Source organism: Ambystoma mexicanum, chromosome 5p (genome assembly GCF_040938575.1).
Source record: "Ambystoma mexicanum isolate Mex_15411 chromosome 5p, UKY_AmexF1_1, whole genome shotgun sequence".
Classification (NCBI taxonomy): Eukaryota; Metazoa; Chordata; class Amphibia; order Caudata; family Ambystomatidae; genus Ambystoma; species Ambystoma mexicanum.
The window spans coordinates 963,542,199-963,561,823 of NC_090930.1; the positions used below are offsets into that span (position 1 = coordinate 963,542,199).

Sequence of the window (19,625 nt, forward strand, 5' to 3'; positions counted from 1 at the left end):
AATATGGTCACATTCAACAAATTCAGAATCGGCATAGAGTCTAGAAAAATAGTCAACCCATGTATTTTCTTTAACAGCAGAAAGCTGGGCGTCTGCTTGCGCGAAACCAGTGTGATTGTTCAATAGTGTCCATATTTGGGCCGAGTTTTTGTTAGACATGGCTACGGCCATGTGTTCACTATCACGTTGATATGTAAGATATTTCCTGGATTTAATCCAGTTTTTATAGACGCATTTGGCATGCCTGAGATCATTCCAACAGCTAGTCGCGCCTATCGCAATAATAGCTCTTCTTTTTTTACGATAGGCGACACGAGCAGCCTGAATGTCATGGTCAAAGGCATGACAACGTTTGCCACCTGATTTGAACTGTTTATTAAAAGTGTTCATGAAAGGAAGTATTAGTTCAGTGTATTGGAGAGGGGATGCTAATCCAGCATTCTCCAATACAGACATACCATAAACTGTGACTGTTCTGGGAGACCAAGTAATACGAGTTTTAGCATAGTTAATTAACACTGGTTGTAATTTGCTAGCTCTTTTGTGTATATCGAAATCACCTCTAACAGATAGTGATAATAATTTATGGTCACTATTTGAAGAGGCATACATGTCTAAACTCATCACAGAATGGAAAAGAACGGAATCAACATAAATGTAGTCAAGTGTACTACTACTATTATTTCTAAACCAGGTTGTATTTGCTGGTATATCACCAGGAATGGCCCCATTGATCATCACAAAATGCCTTTCCTCCATGTACGCTATCCACCTATGCACTTCTCTCAAATGGCGGGTGGTATTCCAGCAATCTAGGTTTAAATCACCTAAGATTACTGTGTGTGTTATATTGCTGGTGATGTTAATAAGATGCAACATCTTGGTGAGGGTACCATAGAATACTTCATCGGTGAGCCCCATCGGGTTGCGATATAAATTGACCAGCGCCAAACACCAATTCCCCATTTTAACTTTAACCAATTGCAAAAACGCATTTTCTGTGAACCATTCATCAATTTCCACACCCATCTTGAGATTCCCAGCCACTAATAGGCCAGAAGACGGGCGACCACCTGTTGTTATGGCTGGCAGCAAAGCAACATCATAACCGTCCCAAATAGGCGTAGTAATCAGCCATGTTTCCTGGAGTGCAATGATGTGAAATTTAATTCCAAACTCTTTAAAAAACGAATGTAAATGAGAGTGGCCTCTAGTGTTCCAGCTCGCAAAATTTACAGAGGGAGGAGTAGAAGCTATTAGTGGTTAGTGTGGCTCTATCCCTATCTGGGCAACCTCACTGCCCGCAGAATTACAGGTACTCACATAGATGTTCGATTTTAGAGACACATTATAGCTTTTTTGGGCCACTTGTTCAGGTTCCATGGCCAACAAGAAGCCCATGTTGAACAGGCTCATTTTTCTCTCTAGATTACGTTAGCAACCACTCCAGAATGCAACCATAATCTAATTGTGGAGTTTGTGAACTCTGAAATGAACTCAATTTGCACAATATCCTTAGTAGATACATCTCACAAGTTACTAATATCAGCAAAAATATTCAACACACTTCTGCGATTGAGTACATAAGAGGGAAAGTTGCCATCTCTACACTTCAAAATGAAGGAGTGCATTGAGTCTTTCTGTTGGCTGTCTAATTTGGACTCTTCCGTCCCACTAAATGGGATCTTATGTGCGTGTGGTAGCTGCACAGGGACTACGCCTGCCTTATAATGGTTCCCCGAAATCAGGACACCCTTGTTTTTCTGTGCGGGGAAACACTTATCATTTTCTCCTTCCACCAGTCTCTCATGATTCTTTCGCTCTGTTTGCTTACCAACTACATTGATTAAACTCCCTTGTTCAAGCAAATATGTATCAACCATTTGTTTAATCGATGCGGCCATGATCTGTGTATGTTCTTGTGTATGTGAGATTGTGTTGGAATCAGCAGAGGCCAACGGTACAATATTCACTAGTGTGACACTTGGGAGTACCTTCATGGGTTCTTTTACTGATGTTAAAGCATCAATCAAATCGTTTAAGGGAGTGTGTAGTGGAGGCAATAACACTGTAGATTTGAGATCATCAACTTTTGGTACGTTAAAGTTAGTTACCAAGTCTACCACCTCAGTTACTGGCCACAACTCAGGGTTATGTGGCATGATTTTTGGAAGAGATGCTGTTGATTGGGACGGTGGGATTGTACCAGCAATGGCCTTAACAAAAGCATTCAGCGTTTTTTTAGGCCCTTTGATATTGGGCATATTTTCGTTTTTTTTGTCATACCTCTCAGGCCTTTGCTTTTGGGCTGGATAGTACAGGGCTTCGTACAAGAGTACTTTTTTGGTTGCTGAGTAGCCCTTGTTTGGGATTTTGACTGAGGAATAGGTCTAACTGTGTCAGGGTCAACCACATGTGATGACAGATCAATGTACAACGAGTCTTCATTAGCAGGTCGAGGTGCCTCAGCTACAGGTCTTTGTGCTGGGCGAACGATTTCTTTAAACAGCGGTAACGAAGTCACAAGAACTTCATTGCACGTACCGCACTCACTCTGTAAGCCCTCAGTAACTATTCCATTTCCATTTGATAGATTACTTAAATAATGATTACCTTGCTCTAATTCAAAGCACTTCGAACTTAGAGCTTGAAGTAGCTTACGATTGGTAACCAGGCCAGTGGCCACATCCTCCAGTAACGCTGTTTGCTTATTAAATTTATGATCTAATGTATCAAAGAGTCTAAATAGACTCTGTACTGATGAATTTATTGTAGCAAATGCCAACCCCAGCATGGCAGTGTTAATTGCAGGTATGGTCTGCTGTTTTTTATCAAAAGGAGGTCTGTAACAAGCTTGCAGAGTCGGATGAACAAAAGAACGAGAGGCAGTACGTGAAAGTGATATTGCGGAAGAGACAGATTCTATCATGCTCTTACATGCTTCTATTTCATGCATTATAGGAGAGATAGGAGATTCGCATTTAGAGGCATATATTGATATAGCAGAGTCATCGCAAGAGCCTAGAAAAAAAGGAATAGGGGTTGAAGCTATTGGAGTAGAATTAGTGGTGGTAGCTCAAACAATTTTAACTGACTGCAAAATGGTTTGGTCCGATACACAATTGTGTGAGGCTGCTCGGCCACCTGAAGTTCTCTGCTCCTCCACTCGGCTACAAGGTGTCAAAGCTAAATTCTTGTTTATTTCCATGTTTTGCAGTGGGAAACACTCAGAAAAAGGATTATGCAGACTGAAGCCTTTTTTTGGGGGATTATGAGGTATGAGCATGGTTACCGCCTGAGTGGAACGAACAGGCTGTTTTTGATTAACCAGTGGAGTTCCAATTACAGTTTTGATAGACTGCGGCATATCGGGTTTTAGGGTGTACATATTAGATGTGTTGTAAAATCGACAATGGAGCGACTTCTAAGATTTAATTCAAGGGTGCGCTATTTGTCCGCAAAATTATTAATTGGAAAAGTAAAACACAACAACTATGCTTTTAGAATTAATACAAAATACTCACAAGCAGTAGACAGGCAATTGCCTAGTTCGAGGCAGTGTGTCACTATGTCGTGATAGCAGGCAAACTGAACTAAGTTTAAGACCTATCCAGCTTTAGACACAATGAAGCTAGTTACTGACATACAGAGGATTATACGGTTTTGACCCCTCTTAACTACTGTAAGCTCACTGTAAACCCACTCTGCACTGAAGCACTGTAGTGTTAGATAAAAATCATTAAAGGGCCCCGCATCCCACGCCGCGCACCGCTAACAGCAAACAGTACTTGATGTACTTGCACTGGTGCGCAGCGTGGGTGCGCAGAGTCGCAGGAAGAAGAAGAGGCAAGTGGGGGCGTGTGTACCCCAAAGGAGAAGCCGAGGCGGGATTTAACAACCCGTAGTCCTAGAGTAAAGAAAAAAAAAGGGTTAAACACAAAACACAAAAGTAGCAGGCGAATGGGGAAAGTTGCAGTATTTCTCTGATTATGTCACAATGCACACGTCCAAAATGCACAAAGCGTGTGAGCAGGACGTTCAAACGGCACAAAGCGTGCAAACACTAGACCAAGGGCACAGTTTACCAGAGTCCGGCACATCGTGCCAAAAACAGTCACCTTTTTCTTTCTCCCTTGTTCCAGGGACAGGCACGGAGCAGTGTTGCTCTTAAAGACGTCCTCCTGCCGTGATTCGAACAAAGTCCCGAAATCCAATGTAGGGCAATGAGAGATTGCAGGAAGCCGCTCAGCGGAACCACACAGCAAACAGTACTTGATGTACTTGCACTGGTGCGAGTCTTATCCTGTGCTTTCATCACACAACCCCATGAGTACCTGTGTTGCTGAAACCTTTCTGTCAGCAAATCACACTCTGTTTCAAAGATAGTGTTAGTACTACAATTCTTTTTTGCTCTGTATAACTCTCCCACAGGAATGTTGCCAATGGTTGACTTCTTGTGACAACTAGTGGCATATCATGTGGAATTCACTTCTGTTGGCTTTCTAAAAGTCCTAGTTTCCAAATTCCCATTGCCTACATACATCTTAAGATCAGGAACATTAATGACATTGGTGGCAATATCTCCTGTAAACTCTAGACCAAAGCTATTACTGTTGAGGTTACTCATAAATCTTCCAAAGATTTCCTTAGTACCATTCCACATTAGGAAGACATCATCGATGTATCTTTCCAAAGCTTAATCTCCTTCTCATATTCATTATCATCATAGATATAGTTGTATTCATTATCATCATAGATAAAGACAGGTTAGTGGGCACAAGGGCAAGGGTAGACATTTGAGGAAAAGAGACCCTGCTGAAGGGATAAAGAGGTCAAGGGTGGTGGTTGCGGAAAAGAATTGCTTAATTAACCCAGAACTAGGGGATTTACTGCTGTGACTAGGAAGGCAGGGTCAGTGGTTGCATATTCGGTAGCAGGGTCTTTGGGGAAGACACATAGATCCCAAACTCAGGGGGATTTTAGGTGCTTCATTACAGAGCAAAGCACTGGTGCAGTGCTACATGGCCGGTATGAACATTGGGGCAAATATTTCCCACAAGCAAAAATAAATAGTAAAAGTGCCTGTTAGCCATCCGATTTTTTTTTTTGTCACAGTGTTAACCGTAACACCATGCAGAATTGCACTTGCACCTCTGCAATGTTTCTGTGATGAGCGCATGTCAGGCATGAGGGAAAAAGGCAGTCTGAAATTGCAAAGTTCTGGTCCGGCCTTGCTGTCCATGCCTACTGACAAATTTGATGGGTCTGCGTTTCCATCTTAATCTGTTGGTATATTATATTAATATAACATATGGTGTGCACGGCATTCTCCTGCATCTTTTACATGCAATTGCTCTTAAATAATTATAACAATTTGATTTTGCAATAGACTATTTCGGAAGAGCAAAACATGTTTACCAATGGAGTTTGTGTGTGTTTAAAACAGAATCATTTAGAATTATGCATGTCTGGTAAACACACGAAAAAGTACTCGAACAAGGAACCATTTCGAACTTGCTCGACGACATTTCATGTGCACGAAAACGGGAACTAATCGTTACCTGACTCACAGTGTCGTGTGCATGTTCCTGTCAACCAAATGATGAAGCGCCGGAGTAAATGGCTGATGCTCATCCGTAAACAATGAACGTCATTGAGTCTTTCCAAACGCAACCTGACAGGTCATTATTTCTTCAAATGAGAAAGAAATACTCTGTACAGCTAAACAAAACAATCTCCAGTAAAATAAAATGACAGGATTTAGAGCAATAAAGACATCTTTTTTTATTATCCTTGAAATAAAACTATTATGACAGCCAACTCTTTCTTCTCCATTTGGTAGGCTTAACTCGAGAAAGTCCATATCCTTCTAGATGTGTCTTAATTAATTATTGCTTTTCCTTTCAGTGTGGACTTTCGCTGTGAAGGGAAGTTGCTGACAACATCCTCAGGCATCATAAACATAGGCATAATCAATCACCAGGATACAATCGCACAGAAAACACACTCAAATTGCATAAATGCAATATATATATTTTAAAAATAAAGAGCCATGAATGTGGGTGAAAAAAATGTAAGTCAAGGAAGGGGTTGGAAACTGGGTCCTTTCTTTCAGGAGCAAACGTAGGCTGAACACTTTGATGATGCACTTGACCCATGTATTAAACAACAATGTACCTTAAAGAATTGTATTTTTGAATCACTAAAGCCTACATTACACATTAACAAATGCAACTAGCAGTATTCTTTCACACCACAGATCTGTGAGATAACCACATCTTGTTAGCCATGACCAAGAGGCTCAAAAGTGCAGTACAAATAAGAGGAGGATTGTGCGATTCTTGATAAAATGATGATGTCCTGGTCTCTTTTACTGTTCACTTGCAAGGGACATCTGTGAAGCACAGTCACTTCGAGGTGCCGCGAGTAGAAAGAGAGAATGGAGGGAGCTGATCTTTGAAGCCTTATAACATTCAGACCAGGTAAGTGTGCAGCATTAAGGACATGGTGTAAGTGCAGGTACAACACAGGCACCTAAGATACAAACAGACAAGTGGGTGCAGTTACAAACAGAAAGTTAGAAACAACAAGTAAGTGCAGGGATAAGGGATTCAGTGCCTGCAACATTTAGAGCAGGTAATTGCAAGGTTAAGAAAGATGGTAAGTGCTGGTGTAGGACCTCAGGAAACAGAGGAAGTTGCTGAAAACTTGCCGGGCAAGTTAAGCAGGAAAGCACGAGAGAACCGAGAGAGGGTTGCACCAGGAGCCAGGAACATAGGGGACCATGTGAAAGAGGTTCAAGGAACGACGAAACAACAGCCACAACACACAAACAGCCAACATGATAGGTTGAAGAACCGTAAGGTTTCAGGCCGGAGGGAGATCATCAGGCAGGAGAGAATCAATTAAGAGGATGCGAAGCCTGGCAGAAAGAGTTGGGGGATGAAGCCCCTCACCACAAGGTCTAGGGAGGGAGAGGTCCTCTGAACAGTTGTAGAGTTATTCGAATATGACAGTCTTTAGGTTTTTTTTTTGAAGTATGAATGTCTTTTTTCATTCGTAAGGCTGATAGATAAGGAGTTCCATCGATGGTGCCTAGTCACATCAAGGGTCTTTTTCCCATAGGTCCTCTGTTTGGGCATCAACAAAATTGGAATGTGGAGGAGGAAAGGGTTTTAAGCTAATTGTCTTGTAGGTATTGTGGCTTCTGGTCCCAGTAAGCCCTGTAAATAATGCAGAGGGGTTGGAAAGATATGCTGTCTTTAAAGTGCCGCAGGAGTTGAGATTTTAAAGCAAGCATGATGCGGTATCATACTATTGTATTTATGTATGGATTTATAAAGTGTGCTTCTATCTGTCAGTTTCATTATTCAAATACAGTAATTATGTAAACAATTATATCAAATGCTGACACAACCTATGTAGCCTTCTTACAAGATTTTAATTCATGTTTCCTTTCCCAACATGTTTCTGCCCAAAAGTATTGGTGCACATTCATTAGGGAACATCTGTTGAAATTGCACATTTTCACATTAATGTATTACTTCTATAATATGGGGCAGATGTAGATGATAAGGCTTGCCAGTAGAATTACTTTGTTGTTCTTAAATAAATCTCTCCAGACTTGAGGTGAGCTCTCTGTCTCACTTGGGCACACAAAGTCTATAATCATGTTTTTGTAAAGTGTAAATATATATTATAGTGTGTTGGTCACTACACTATAGTTGAGTATCAATTTCCATAGGAAACCCGAAACATTGAATTGCTAATAACCTTTGACTTGCATTACTGATTTGGCTGATATTTTGTAACACACAGTTTGTAAAGCCCCTCGTACTCCCCCAAGAGCACATTTGGGGAAAGATTTGTTAAAAAAAGAAAATGTTAAGAAAGCAACCAAAGCTGTTTTGGCCTGCTTCCATTCATTGCCCCATAGTCAAAATGTATACACAGTGCACAGCGAAACCGCTTGACTGAATTGGAACAGGGAAAAAGCAATTTGAGCACTGATCGTTGACTCGATTTCCAGGAACGGTCTGGGGTTATTCCATCCACTAGTTGTTAAAATATTTTATGGAGAAAGGGGTGCCGCCTTCTCCCAAAATTATACCCATATCTCCCATGGTGCTGTGAAGCAGAGAGGCTTCTTGAGAAATGAAAAAAAAACTAGCATTTTCATTTGTTTGATGAGAGAGATAACTGGGGTTATTTACAAAATAACCGGGTTTAGCCAGAAAAAAAGTGGAAGAAAATGCCATTTGGAGGAGAAAAAGGATGAAATGGCATCAGGCTAGAGGTGGGGAGGGGGAAAGAGAACACCAAGAATACATGAAGAAGAAACATCAAATAGATGTAGATTTATAACTAAATATTCTACACAGTGTCAATTATATATATAATGCTTAAAAACATTTAAACATATTATTTTTAGATAAGAGAAGAAAAGTGTGCGGGATGTGCAATGGTTGTCATTTAACCCGAAAGGTTTCTATGAATGTTGAGAATGCAATTATTGCAAATATATGATGAATTGTAAAATATTTTCAGATAATGGAAAAAAGATGTGTGCTGATAAAAGAATGTATTAATTGTAAAAGCTGGTATGTATTGTTTGCTATCACCTACATATTATACATTGGCAGTATAAAGCGACAATTGAGAGTCAGGATTTATGAACATCTAAGTGCTGTAATAACACAGCTCATTGGCATTCAAATAACAAACATGATAAAATAGACAACATTCACATATGTGGTATAAAGAGAATTACGTATGATGACAGAGGATGGGACATGGAAACAATGTAAGACATCAGAAGGCAAGAATCATTTTCTATTGTAGAACTGCTAGTCAAGGTCTAAACAAGAAACATGAATACATGCATTTTTAGCATAAAAAAAGGTTATAATGAATGCTTGGTGTGTTCATGAGGTTGCCACTATTTCCCAGGAATTTAAAGAAAAAAAGGGAGGTAAAATATAATGGTTCTTGTACCGATATATGAAAGGCATGGACACAAAGATTGTTACACGAATCAACCTTGAGCATACAAGCCTGATTATTGCAAAATATTAGAAGAGAATGCAAAGTCGGGGAGACTGGCAGACAGTATATTTGATTAGATGAAGAAAGGATAGGACCTTTGTGGTATAAGAAATGGTAAAGATGGAGGACTAATTTGGAAAATGAAGTAAAAAGAGGATGAGTGACAATTTGGGCAAGAGTTTTGAATGTTATAAATATTTTATGATCTGGCATGAATTTAATGAATGCCGGTTTATAGAAAAAGGGCATAAGAGTAGCATTTTCAAAATGGTGGACAATTTTGATGAAGCAGGAAACTAGAGGATGATGTTAAGAATAGTCCTTTGTTGATGTTTAGTCAACGGGATACATGAAGTATTTTTTTTTATTATTGGTATCAGTGCATTTGGGTACTTCTGATGACAAGTTGAGTGGATAGGCATGTGGTAGAGGATTAATTAAGTGAAGTGCTTCAAAAATGGTGGACATTTTGAGAAAGCATGCAATCAGGGAATGTGTTTAAGGTGAGTTATTGATTTGGATTAAGCAAACAGAATTCTCTGTCGATCTTCATAAGCAAGTGTATTTAATGAAGTGAAGTACTTCCAAAATGGCGGACAGCTTTGGGTCAGAGAATGATGTTAATATCAGTCCTTTATTTGTGTTTAGTGAACAGAGTTCTCTTTCTTTGTTCACCAACATGTGCATATAAGAGGATTTCAAAGTGTTGCCCGCTTAGAAAGGAATGTTGTTAAGCATGTGCTTATCAGGGCACACAAATCATTTTGAAAGAAAGATAAGGCTTAGGGGAAATTGTGAATTGACAGCGGTGGTTGGTCATTTAAAAACCAACAGTTTGTTTAGGTGATGATTTGCTATTTGCAGATATTTGAAAAAAGATTGAAATATCAAAATTCTTGTAAAGAAGAGTGAAGCTAGAACGAATTGAGGTCATCACAGAGGTACAACTATTTTGAGCACAGACTTTGTGGTCACCTGTCAGGGCCATATTGCACACATTGACATGTTACTCCAATAGGTTATCTCATTCTTTCAACTCTCTCTTTCTAAAAAAAAATCATTTTTCCCATAACCGTGGTTATTTCAGCAATGGACTACATATAACCCCAAATATTTCAAAATTATTCACAGTTATTAGAAGCATGGCACATTTATATTTGTGATTCAGTTAAATGCCCATAACCGCAAATATGCAAAAAATAACTCTGAATATGCAAAAACATTCCAGCTCTGAACTTGGTCCCCAGACCCCCACACCATACTACCCAAGTTCATATGGTGTCCTCTTACCATCTCCCCATCTCTAGCCTGGCGACATTTCATCCTTTTTCTTCATCCAAAAGGTATTTTTTCAACTTTTCATTTTCAGATAACCCTGAATATCACCCAGAATATTCGCAAATATCTCTCGCATCGAACAACAACCAAAAAGAATGCTGTCTTTTTCATTTCTGAAAAGCCTATCTGCTGCAAAGCACCATGGGCGATAACCTTGTAATTTGGGGAGAAGGGGGAACCCCTGTCTCCATCAAATATTTAAAAAACTACTGGACACAATAACCCCAAAATCCCCCAACCCCTCATCACCGGAAATTGAGTCAACACTTTGACCACGTTTTTTCATACCTGGTCCAGTATGTCATCAGTGATGTAATGTGTGATGTCATCATTGTAGCCATAAGCTGCACAACAGGAGGTGTGAAGTTTAAGGTGGCTTTAGCTGAATTTTAGGGGTTTTGATATGTTAATTTCTCCCCTCTTACGTCCCTGCAACTAAAGGTTTTCCCTGAATTTCAAAGGTATTGTTACAATGTAGTGTTCACCTTAATGTCCCTGCGTTTAAAGTTTGTACCTGGAATTTCAAAGGTTTTGTTATACCATAATTATTTGGGCGCCACTGGCCATGGGCTTCAGCCATGTCCACTATAGATTTTAGAACACTACAAGACAACTAGCCATGGCCTTTGACCAGGGCCAGTATACATGGCATTCACACGTGGCCACTGTATATTTGAGAACAAAACCAGACCTTTTGTTACACCATAGGCTTTTTTCTGTGCCACTGGCCATGGTTTTCAGCCATGGGCACTATTACGCCACTACACACATATACAATCGAAAGATTGAGGGGAATTATTTACCGGCCTTGAGATTCGTCCCCTCTGGACAACTAGCGAAAGCTACTTAATTTAGGAACCTTGTTGCCTTTATGCTGAACCTTATAAAAGGGACGATAAACACCATTGGATTCAGATACCCACAAACATTACAAAATAGCACTTGACCACTAGAAACATTTACTTGTACAATACAAAAATTATTTTATTAAGACAATGTATTTTATTAAAAATATATTAAATCATCCTCAATAAAAAAAACTCACTGCATACTGAAAGCTGCCTACAATTCATATTACGATATGCTAAAACACACGAGTACAAAAAGTGCCTCCTTTCACACTGCACACCATGCATTCGCTTGCTGACTCATACTCAATTCACCATCCACTAAACTCCATACAAACGTCAAATACAACACTCCAGAAAGCTCTCAAAACTCTGCGTTGCTCTCTCCTGACACCTAATGTCCTGCTTAGGCGAATCCTTGCTACTCAAGATTCTGATAAACTAAATATTCGATTCATAAATGTTGCCTTATAAAGTGGCAACAACCTTGCCCAACATTTTTCGTTCTACAACATTCATTTACATCAATACTAGAACCCTTTAAGGAACAGCATAAAAAACAGCCATAAGTATTGCTGTTACTAATTTACACTACTGACCAACAATACAACTTCAAGTTTCTTGTGGTATGCTTACCATGGTAGCTTTAATGAATAATGCTGTCCACGGCGTAGTAGGAGCGTCTTTAGAACAAAACAGCCCTCTGCGGTGGTAAACGCCATGTGCAGTCGAATGCCACTCGGTCTCAACTCTGCAAAAGTGATTTGATTTACATAGGTATAACACCCAAAAAGGTCTTCACTCATTTAGCCAGTACCAAAAACCCTCATATTGCTTCATGCATATCTATTAGACAGACAGCACATCTAACCGGAGTACTACATTTCACTACAATTCCATGCGGGAAGATATCAACACCTTGACCACCCCAATGGAGGGGACAGAAACAACAGCCTCCATGGGGACTTGTCAGACCCGCATCAACACTGTCCATCTGCGTGTTGTAATAAAGTATCACCCCGGCGTATAATGACTTGCTCGGGATTCATACAGCAAACGTAAATTCAAAACTGTCTAAACACCTAATTATCCAAGTGGGGTGCACGTAACCACAGCATAAACATTTTATTGTCGTAACTACTCACTTATAGGGATATTCACTATCCGTGCCCGTGAGTCTTGCCGGGTTGTGCACCTTCGTTGATGTTGTGCCGCCCTTTGGTCACAAACACCAGTAATCACTGCAACAACAAATCTCTGATCACCGCGAGATGCAACCATTGGGTTACTGGGGAAAACAACGAAACCCCATTTAGGGACCCAATTCAAATCGACTCAACGACATACCTTCTTTCTCTAACCAGCTACCTCCCTCCATTCTTTGGACCATTCTGATTGTACCCCGTCACGGTATAACCTAATGTGGAAACAAACAGACTTTCCCTTATAGTCATTAAAACCCTGAGGCACTTACTTCAGAAAGGTACCGCATCGGGCTCCTCTTCTGCCGTCGTCCTGTACGTATCGCGTAGGTCACCTGATTATGCCAATGCGTCGCTCTTCTTCCCTTAAATATTTTGGCGTAGCTACGCAGCTGTCATGGAACACGCTAATTAAATAGCGGAGATTTACCCGCCGGGCAGATCTGAACCTTATTACTTAAGGTAAAGACAGCATGCCTGGATGTGATCACGTGGTCAGATGTCGATTGATTGTGCAGCTCCACCAATCTAACAATTCTCTCAGTGACTGCCACGTCACGTGTGGGCAGAAACTACAATATGCTGTATTTACCGCTGCTCAAGCCATCTGTTTTTAAAAACATAATGAAAACTACCACTAAACACGGTGGGCAAACACGCTGTTTTTTATTAAAAGAATGTTACCCACCCTGGCACTGTAGTACTCTTCTGCAACTGTAAGGGGTGAAGAGAGGGAAAAGAAGGGGCAGGGAGAGAGAGAGAAAAAAGACTGGGGAAAAAGCAAAGACTAAGGTGGAGGTGTACTAAAACACTTCACACCAATCATTATTCTAAATGGCCCTCATGGTCATGGAGTTCCATTCAACTGATACTATTCCAGTCAAAAGTTTCATTAAGTCCGGTTACCGCTGTTTGACATAAAAAAATGGGCCATTGCTCTTTCACTTGTAACCTCTTGGTTGTGTCTATACCATTATGGCATTCGATATGAAGTAGTACTTACCATTCTAGATCATTACTCCTGTGGTCCATCATCATAAAGTGGTTGACCATCAGAGCGTGGTGACTTTGTTCTTAATACAACTCCTATGTTCTGAAATAAAGACTTTAATCCTTCGTTTTGTTATCCCTATATAGAGCTTCCCGCATGGACACCACATAGCGTAGATCACGTTGCTGGTATTACAATTGGTGAATGTTATTTGAGACCAAGATTTCGCCAGACCGTTATCTACTTGTGTAGTACGACTTGTTAAGTGACAATTGACACACTGTGCACACGGGGCATGTCCTACGATTTTAGATAACCCCCATGTTTCTGTGACACTTTTCTGCTTAGTTGGTTTTCTCGTGATGTCATTTTTAGTAAGAAGATCTTTGAGGTTGGGATCTCTTTTGAAAGCACACAACAGCATGTCCAGGGGACAATCGCCACCTTTCAGGACATGCCAATCCTTCTAAATGATCTTCATAATTTGATTCATTTGGGGGGTGAATGTGCTAACGAATACAATGCCAGCCTTGTCTTTAGGTCTGTCGTTATACTCTAGTAACCCTTAGCAATTGTTATTTTTAGATCTTTTGAGTGCATGCTGCACTATTTTAGTCGGATATTTTCTTGTGACTAATTTTGAACTCAGGGTGTCTGCTTCTGACAGGAAAATTTCCTTTGTAGAGCTATTACGTTTTAAACGTATAAACTGGCCAAACGGGAGATTCTCCCTTGTGTGGCGTGGGTGACAACTGTCAAACTCTAACAGGGAGTTGCGGTCAGTTGTTTTATGGTATGGTCTTACCTGGAGAATATTATGACTAACATCTACCCAAATTGTGATATCTAGAAAGTTAATTTCTAAATTGCTTTGTGTGGAAGTGAACTTAACATAAGGACTTTGACAATTGATCCATGTCATAAATTCCTTGAACTGTTCAACAGAACCATCCCACACAATCAGAAGGTCGTCTATATACAGGCGCCACAAACTCAACTTAGAAAAGTACGGGTTAGTGGAGCTATAGATGACCTGACGTTCAAAACTCTCGACAAACAAATTAGCTGCCAAAGGGGCCATTGATGAGGCCATTGCTGTACCGTGGGACTGGTGATAAAGCTGTCCATTAAAACTAAAGTAGTTCTCGGTGAGTGCCATTTCAGCACACCAAAGGATGAAACTTTTTGGTGTGCACCCCTCTGTTCTTTTAGTGAGGAGTATCTCCTCTAACACCTGTAAAGTTTCTTGTTGCGGGATACAGGTATACAATGACACTATATCCAATCTTACAAGCAACTGTGTGGTTGGATCAAACTGCATCTCTTCCACTATATTGATAATCTCTGTGCGATCCTGTACAAATGAATACATAGTGTGCACAAAGGGTTTAAGATACCTGTCAGCCAATTTAGACAATGGTTCCAATAAGGCACCAGTAGCCGAGACTATAGGACGACCCGGGGGGTTTACCAGTGTCTTATACATTTTAGGAAGAATGTAAATTTTGGTATTGTAGGATTCTTAACCTTAAGAAAATCACTCTCCTACGGGCAGAACCAGCCTCTAGCACAAGCTTTTTCAACTGTGTGATTAATCAGTATTGCGAGTCTATTGGTGGGATCTTCTTTGATGGGTTGGTAAATCTGTCTGTCTTCCAGTTGGCTGTGGCATTCGGTAATGTATGCCTGGCGGTTGAGCATGACAATTGCACCACCCTTGTCTGCTTTCCTCAAGATGATATCTGGATTAGTGGCCAAACTCTTTAGGGCTGCATTCTCAATTCGAGAAATATTTTGAAACAGCCATTTCAAACCCTGAGCTTCCAGTTGTTGAATTTCCTTCCAGACTCTCTTGGTAAAGCCTACTGCTTCTGGCGTGTAACTGCCAACCAGCGGACTGAAGGAAGATTTATTTCTTAACCCACTTTAATTTTTCTCAACATCGAAAGCCTGCTGGAAAAAGAATTGTTGTAGGTGGATTTTACGCAATAACTGTTCGATTTCTACATGAGTACAAAATTTGACATAACTGACAGTGGGTACAAAACCAAAACCTCTATTAATCAAAGCCTCTTCCTCTACACTCGGTAGGTAAGAGCAGAGGTTCACTAATAGGGTCTGCTGCTGCGTAACTGTCTCGGTTCGTCCCAATTGTCGGGAAACTGGCGTGGATCTAAAAAAGATTGTGGTTGCTGCTGTTGTAGCAGACCACCACCCGTATTGCCCTGATGCCCGGTATGGAAATTCCTTTTGCTCCGTGCAGGTCTTCCTTGGTGGCCTTGATTCCTACCACGTTTGCAAGACCCTCTGTACCCTCTTTGATTGGAAGAGGAACCACTATTAGAACTACCTGAGCTGAATGAAGTGTTCCCAAAGTTCACTTGTCTGGTTTGGTTTTGGCCTCCTTGTTGTTGACGATTTGCAAACGGGTCGTACCCTTCTTTTGTATACCGGAAAGCATTTTCATGTGAGAACTGAAGTAAACCCTTCTTCATTCTTCCTATCCGGTCTTGGGTGCAAAAGCTCTTGAACTCTGAGATTTCTTTAGTTATTTCCTCCAGATGTTTCTTATAGGTTTCGAGTGGTACCAATTTTTTAATCTCTTCCTCCATCTTATCTAGATCCTCGGAAATCTTGATTGTCATTTTGCGAGCTGTATCTATGATAAGAATTGTCCAATCACGGCTGCACTTATTTGCAATAATTATATCCAATTATCCATTGGATAATAAAATCTTTATTATCCAAGAACAAGCAAGGCTCGTTTCGGACCACTAAACCCTGAGGTAGAGTCCCAGATCGTAAATACTCGATCATTATCGAGCCATGCAATTCAGTACGTATCAACCTTTTCTTGAGTTGCAACAACTCATCCCAATTACTCAGGTTGGTCATAGACAACCCTTCACCCTCATCTGAAAAGAGGGTGGTCTGTGCTAAAAGTTCAAGGACATACTTATCATCATAACTCTTTGTGCGTTCAGCTGTCATGATTGTGGTTATGTTAAAAAATGAATGGGATGTCTACAGTCACTAGTTATGGACTTGTAGTACCTATACTCTCCGTTATTACTTGAATAATAAATCTACGCTAATGCTCGAGTTGTGAACCATGTGGTAAACCTGCAGGGTTAAACCACCACAGATGATAACCTACTTGTTAGATCTTACGGGGGTAACCCGCTCTAAACACACATATACAATCGAAAGATTGAGGGGAATTATTTACCGGCCTCAAGATTCGTCCCCTCTGAACAACTAGCGAAAGCTATTTAACTTAGGAACCTCGTTGCCTTTATGCTGCACCTTATAAAAGGGACAATAAACACCATTGGATTCAGATACCCACAAACATTACAAAATAGCACTTGACCACCAGAAACATTTACTTGTGCAATACAAAAATGATTTTATTAAGACAATGTATTTTATTAAAATATATTAAATCATCCTCAATAAAAAAAACTAACTGCAGACTGAAAGCTGCCTACAATTCATATTACGATATGGTAAAACACACAAGTACAAAAAGGGTCTCCTTTCACACTGCACACCATGCGTTCGCTTGCTGACTCATACTCAATTCACCATCCACTAAACTCCATACAAACCTCAAAACTCTGAGTTGCTCTCTCCCGGCACCCAATGTTCTGATTAGGCAAATCCTTGCTACTCAAGGTTCTGATAAACTAAATATTCGATTCATAAATGTTGCCTTATAAAGTGGCAACAACCTTGCCCAACATGTTTCATTCTACAACATTCATTTACATCAATACTAGAACTTCTTCAGGGGAAAACAAATTCGACATGTAGGTTTTCTTTTTCTTTCGCTCTTCGTGTTAATAATGTTCATCCACTAGCCGTGACCTTCGGCCATGGCCCCTCTATATTTTAAAACACTATCAGATGACTAGCGACAGCCTTATTTAATCCATGGACTTATTTAGAAGATACATATCCAAAACATGTGCATCTTAACAAGCATCTGTTCTAAGAAATCTGCAAAATGTTATATTCAAGACCTGTTTGTTTATACAGGTAGATATCACCTGTAGACATGAGTGAATTCACTTCCTGTCACCATTAAGGATCAACCCCATCTCCAGACGAAGTCCATCTGGGAACACCAATCATGAAGACATTGCCTCATCCTAGCAACACCAGGGACAAATATCAGAGAGACCAACCACTGATGGACTAGGACATCAGGTGCCAAGAGCGTGTGCCTTCCCTTCTGAACTCTCTAGGGGCATACAGCTAGGGGCATCCAAGTTAAGGGTGGAACTTTGAAGGGTGAAGACCAGCCATTGAACAGTCTCTTTGCCTCTCAACCTATGAGCCTTTGCGTTTACCTTTCTCTCTGTTGCACCTATCAGTACCCAAGGTTCCTAATAACTGTACTGTCTCTCTACTATAATGCATTCACACTCGTTCATCCTGCTGCTCCTCCTACTCACATTTCCTTACACTTTCTTCAATCATACTACAACTTTCACCTTTCATGTCCCTATTTTACAACTCACAACTCAAAACTCCCTCTACTCCATCTTTCTTCCACCTCCTTTCAACAAACAAAGCCGACGGGCTAACCATACCTCCTCTAACATTCCACCTTGCCTCTCTTACTCTGAGACTCAACTTCTATACTCGTCCTTACCTCATCAACTGAATTTTGCACTCTGGACTGCTCAGTATGTATGCAACAAAACTTCCTTTATCACTGACTACTTTCACTCCAACTCTCCTCCCATAGACCTTTTTGTCACCTGGATTTGAAACCTAGATTTTTTTCATCTGCCACTGCCACTCTGGAATCCCTACACAACTCCAAACTAACCTTCATTCACTTTCCTCGACTGATTGGCAGAGGTGGAGGTGTTGGACACCTACGCTCTACTGCCTCAATGCCTCACAAGTATCAAATGCCATATCCTCTCCGACCTCTTTTTAATTCACAATCTCTACTATTGCTCTGACTCACTCAGTTCACATCATCTCCATCTATCACCCTCATATTCCCACTGGACCATTCTTTGATGATCTTAACTCCTTGATTCTCTTTCCACTAAACATCACTTCATTCCCTTAGGTGACTTTAACCTTCGCTCTCCAACCACTTCCCAGAAATCTGAATTTCATTCTTTTCTTAGTGACCACCCTGTCCATAACCTACCTAGCCATACAGAGGGTACATCTTTGGATTTCGTGTTCATCTTAACCTCTCTATCAGCCACGAATACTACTGTAATGCCATTCATATCTGATCACTCAATTGTTTCCACCACCATCTCCTTTCCACCCTCTGACCTTCCCTCACAACTTGCTTCACCTAATATTAAAGGACATTTAAATGTTCTGCCATTCCCCCCTTTCTCTCTGACCTACAATTCTAACTCTCCTCCTTCACACCCAATGCCTCTTCAACCAATATTGCCTTCTCCAGCTTTCAATCCCAAGTATATGACTCATTCCCCTCCCACTGCCCATTACTTTTATTTATCCCTAAATCTCAGAATCCTCAACCATGGTTCACCCCATTAGTATGCACTCTCTGCACAGTCAGGAGTTGACTACTGTGCAAATGGAGACATACCTACTTGCATTAGGACCTGCAGCTCTACCTTGAACTCTCTCAAGACCATTCTTGATGGAGTGAAAAGGGAATTCTACCTATCCCTCATTGACTCTCACTCCAACCATCCACGCTGGCTACAGCACACCCTAAACTCACTCTTCACTCCTCCTAAGTCTATGGCTATCAACTCCATTCACAAAGCTGAGGACCTAGCTGAATACTTTGTTGCAAATATTTCGAAAATTAGGGACTCTCTGCTGACCTTCCTCACAATCCCTTCTCCTACATTCTACACTATGCCTACTCTACCATCATTCTCTGCCTCTATCTCCCATTTTAGTCACACTAATACTGATGAAGTGCTATCTCTACTGATGAAGACTAACCCCTATTGTGCCCCATCAGACCCTCCGACTCTTCAGGTAGTCAAGCCTATTGCCCGTTAAGTGGCCTCTCACCTCACTGAGCTCTTCAACCTGTTCTTCGACTCTGCTTGCTTTCCCTCTATTGTCAATACAGCCACGGTCTCTCCTCAAATAACAACAAACTGACCCACTACTCTAAAGTGCTAGACAGGGTTGTGTTCAACGATCTTACCTGTTTTTTAGCCACAACCTTTCGAG

The 19,625-nt window shown here is 40.7% G+C and overlaps 1 long non-coding RNA gene across 1 annotated transcript in view; it reads left to right on the top strand.

The window, feature by feature from the left end:
• The window catches only part of LOC138481332 (uncharacterized), a 429,740-nt gene extending 423,257 nt beyond the window's left edge, over positions 1-6,483 (top strand). Inside the window, exon 4 of the long non-coding RNA XR_011274226.1 lies at positions 6,389-6,483. This is a non-coding gene — a long non-coding RNA (uncharacterized lncRNA). The remainder of the gene's footprint in view (positions 1-6,388) is intronic.
• Positions 6,484-19,625: the final 13,142 nt, after the last annotated feature.